Source organism: Mus caroli, chromosome 4 (assembly GCF_900094665.2).
Source record: "Mus caroli chromosome 4, CAROLI_EIJ_v1.1, whole genome shotgun sequence".
Classification (NCBI taxonomy): Eukaryota; Metazoa; Chordata; class Mammalia; order Rodentia; family Muridae; genus Mus; species Mus caroli.
The window spans coordinates 95,851,032-95,855,599 of record NC_034573.1 but is presented as its reverse complement, the minus strand read 5'-3'; the positions used below and the strand labels follow the sequence as shown (position 1 = coordinate 95,855,599).

Genomic DNA, 4,568 nt, shown 5'->3' with positions numbered 1-4,568 from the left:
TGCTTAATACTGGGGCAAAGAGAGAAAATTACAAATCTCAGGCTGCTGCACACACATGTGTGTCCGTTTGCAATCAGTATGATAGCAGAAGGCAGACATAGCAAGCAACAAACACCTATTGTGTGTAACATCATATGCTATTAGTAGGTCTACTTGTTTGTTTTCCTAGACAGAGTCATTATGTATGTACAAATTAGCTTTGACTTCCTAATTCTCCTGCCTCAGCCTCCCAAGTGCCAAGATTGCAGGCATGTGTCACCATGTCAGGCTCTGTTAGGTTCTCAGTATGTGTTCTTGCTTGAACCATCTCATCTGCTTGTGAAGCACTGGAGTGTGAGAGCTATTATTTACCCAATTCCTCACCTTACCACCCAAAACCACAGGAGAAATGCACACAGAGACTCTCTATCCTCTTTCTGATAAAGCTGGGCTACCGAAAACACCAGCCTGAGGAGACCGGAATGAATGAATGTGTATATTATGGGAGCTTGCAGAGGGGCTGGCTTTGGTGGGACACTCTCACCAAGCAGTCAGCAGAGGACATTCTGGCCCATTGGAGACGCACAGGGCAAATGCAGAGCAAGCAGAGGGCCTATTTTTTCTCGCTGAAGACAGGATGGAAAGTTGGGCCCCGTGAAGGACATGTGTGCCCCCTGGTATTTAAGATTAGTTACATTTACAAGCACTTAGAGCAGCGGTTATCAGCCTTCCTAAAGCTGTGACCCTTTAATACAGTGCTATCTGTTGTGCTGACCCCCAGCCATAAAATTATTTTGTTGCTACTTCATAACTGTAATTTTGCAACTGTTATTAATTGTAATGTATGATATGCAAGATATCTGATATGTGACCATCCCCGCCCCCAAAATAAGGGTGGTGACCCACAGATTGAGAACCACTGACTTAGAGGGACCAGTCAGACTGCTCAAGGTAACCCAGCCAGGAAGAGGCAAGTTAACCTTTGCACCTGCCAAGCTCCTTCCTCCTCCCATTCTGCTGCACAAAAATGCGTGCAAGCATGCAAAGTTTGGTGCGAAATACTCAGTGGTGTGTGCAGCGAATGAATGGTAGAAATGGCATAGACTATTTTAAAACATGTAGCGTAAACATCTAGGTTTTCACAGTAACTTGTCAACTCAGCATCTCAGTTACTGTGACTATATATATATATATATATATATATATGCACGCAGACGTATGAGTATGTGTTTATATAGCATCATCCTGTGGCAGTGGAATCTGGAATGCACATAAACAGGGAAATAAGAGGGTTGCTATAAAATTATATGTTATACACACACATATATAATCTTAGATTTATATATATGATTCCCAAGACCTTATTTACCCTGTCTTACAAGCTCATATTGAAATGAGCAACTGCAGATTTCAGCACTAGTAGTCTAAGATGATTGTTACCCTAAAAAAATAAAAATAAAAATAAAAAAATAGCATGTTGACCTCCTCCCTGCTTCTTTCAATTAATTTTCAATAGCTCATCAGCATCAGTCCTGTTCAGGGCTGTGGTATAGTGACAGCTGATGTGTGTATGAGTAAGAGATGTGTAAGAGATGGCTCATGTCCTAGGAATGGTGAGCTGCCGACATCTCCACGACCAGCTTTGCCAGGATGTGTGTTTCCTGAGTGGTACTGGACATCCCTCTCCACTTTTGTAAAGCTATTTATGAGGAAGCAGAAGATAAATTACATATTACACATTTGGCTTCTTCTTCTAGTCTCCTCATCGTTGATAGAAGTAAATAATCTAGCACAGTAGTTGAGAATGCGACCTATGGCGTCAGGTAGGATCTGTCACTTGATAGCCATGTGTATGTTTGCCTTTCTGGGCTTATGCTGCAGGAGTAGTGATGATGTCTTCTTCATAAGAGGGTGTTCTAAATTTTGTCATGCACTTAAGGTAATTAGCTATGGGATCAGTACACAGCAAGCAATTAGACCAACCATGGCTGCTTCCACATGCAGTACACAGTGTGATGGCAACAGACCTGGCTCTATATCTGCCTATCGCTTTTCACTGTCATCATCTTTATTAATAAATTTAGAAAAAGCTGGAGCAACACGCTTGGAGGAGGGAGTGATCTGCGAGCGAAACCTACACCATGAGTCTTCTCAATAAACCCAAGAGTGAGATGTCCCCAAAGGAGCTGCAGAAGCGGGAGGAGGAGGAATTCAACACAGGTCCCCTCTCAGTGCTCACGAAGTCAGTCAAGAACAACACACAAGTGCTCATTAACTGTCGCAACAACAAGAAGCTGCTGGGCTGGGTGAAGGCCTTTGATAGGCACTGCAACATGGTGCTGGAAAATGTGAAGGAGATGTGGACTGAGGTCCCCAAGAGCGGCAAGGGCAAGAAGTCCAAGCCTGTCAACAAGGACCGCTACATCTCCAAGATGTTCCTGCGTGGGGACTCGGTCATCGTGGTGCTGCGGAACTTGCTCATCGCTAGCAAGTAGAGCCTGCTCCCTGCCCTGCGAAGGCCTGCAGAACCCTGCCCAAAGGGCGAGAAATAAAACCCTGTGCTTTTTGTTTTAAAAATAAAATAAAATAAAATAAAATAAAATAAAATAAATTTAAGTCACTGTGAGCCATGAGGTGTGGGTGGAGGTCAAAGGACAACTTGCCTCTCCTCCCACCATGTGGGACAAGGGCTTGGTGGTAATTTAACTAAGTCAACTAACAGCACTTGTCATTAATATTTTAATCAAGGGGGTTTTAAGAGCCAATTTTCCCATTTCTTTGGCATCCTTATGTTGTAACAAAGATAGAAGTGATAAATTAGTGTAAAAGGAGGCATTTTATCAGGAGCTTGTGTTGACTGAAATATCAAGTTGTTCACAGTGCACGGAGAATAAAATTTCAACCATCTGGAAACAACCATACAGAGATCAAACAATGTTAGGAATGGAGTCCTTGTGTTAGCTGGTTCTGTATATTTATTTGACCTTTAATCACTATAATGTGAAAAACATGAATTTTGGCTTTGTTGTATTTGGAATTCTGTATATTTTACGCTGATTGAATTTACTTGGGACTCTATGTGTGTTCCTCCACTCTAAGTCTCCATTAAACAAGTGCATTGAGGATGTTAATGATAATAATAGTGGTAACATTTATAGAGAGCTTAATACTTTTTATGGGACTCATAAGCGTGTCTCCAGTTGCTGTTCGCTGAGTGTATAGGGCACACCCAGCTTGTATTATAGATAGGGATACGACCTGACCAAAGTGAGGGAATGCAATGTCAGTAACCTATGCTGTGGAGGAGGTCTCCAGAAAAGGTCAGGTTCTGACTGTGGGGCTGGGGAAAGCACATCCAGAACTCTGGCCACGTCCCTACTCGGACTCTATGGAAAGAGCATTAAAGTCTCACATTGACTTGGTCCTGATATGGAATCATTCTGGCTTTTTTTTCCCATAGAGGAAGCTATTCAGAAAGAAAGGGCCTTAACTGTTCAGTACTTCCTACCACTGCGCTGTACTAGACCACGGCCAAAATGCCTGCAGGGAAACAGGAAATGCAGAAGAGAGCCACAACAGTTGCTTAATCCTAGTCCCAATCCTCCACAGCCTCCAGCATGGCAGTCCCTGTGTCTCCTGCAGACAGGCACGGGCTATAGGAGACCTGGGGATGCTTGAGGCTTCTCTGGAGCCTGCAAGCCTTTCAGAATACAGGGAAATCAAGCACTGTGGACCCAGGTCTACTGGGAAGAGTTGGGAAGGGGCTCATCTTCAGCAACATCTTGGCTTTAGAAGCAGATAGACATGTTCTTCTCCATCATTGCAGATGAGGATCTGGAAGAATGTGCTTGCTACCTGTGTGAGATGTGGAACACTATCTGCCTACACACACTCTGCCTGAGGAGTAGCTAGGTTCCTGTTTGCTTCCAGACTATGTGACAGGATAGGATGCACAGGGGTGGCTGCTCTAAGAAGAGCCCCTCCCACAAGGAAGAAAACCCATCACAGCAAAGATGCTGGATGCATGAGGCTCATACATGGATAAGGCCTACAGAGAGAGAAGTAGTGGATTCTGTCCTCCAGGATGACATAATTAAAGTGGATTAGCATACCCCGGATATCAGCTCTAACCTTCCTGCCCTTTAATAATGTGAACTCAATTTCCTGACCCTCAATTCAAACTCCTATTGAGGGTTTTTTTTTTTTTTTTGTCCATTCCCATGAGCTTATAGTCTCTCAGACATTATCTCTATTTACATATCAAAACAGATAGATCATTATTAGTTCTTCTTTAAAACTGAACACAAGCCTGTGTCCTATTTTTCATTCTTGGCATTGAAGCTGCTACATTTTGGGAAATAGCCTGGTTTGGCGTGCCATGGTTTCATGGTCTAACTGCATGTCTTTTTCTTTTCTTTATATTAAAAAAAAATACCCATACTTTCTCAACTAATCATCTTATTACATATTTTTAAACTGTAATAAGATTTATTAGCCGGGTTATAGTGGTGCATGCCTTTAATCTCAGCGCTTGGGAGGTAGGGGCAGGCAGATTTCTGAGTTCAAGGCCAGCCTGGTCTACAGAGTGA

At 43.0% G+C, this 4,568-nt stretch overlaps 1 pseudogene; it reads left to right on the top strand.

Moving 5' to 3' along the window:
- The first annotated feature begins 2,070 nt into the window (after nucleotides 1-2,070).
- LOC110292715 lies at nucleotides 2,071-2,544 on the top strand (annotated as a pseudogene).
- Nucleotides 2,545-4,568: the final 2,024 nt, after the last annotated feature.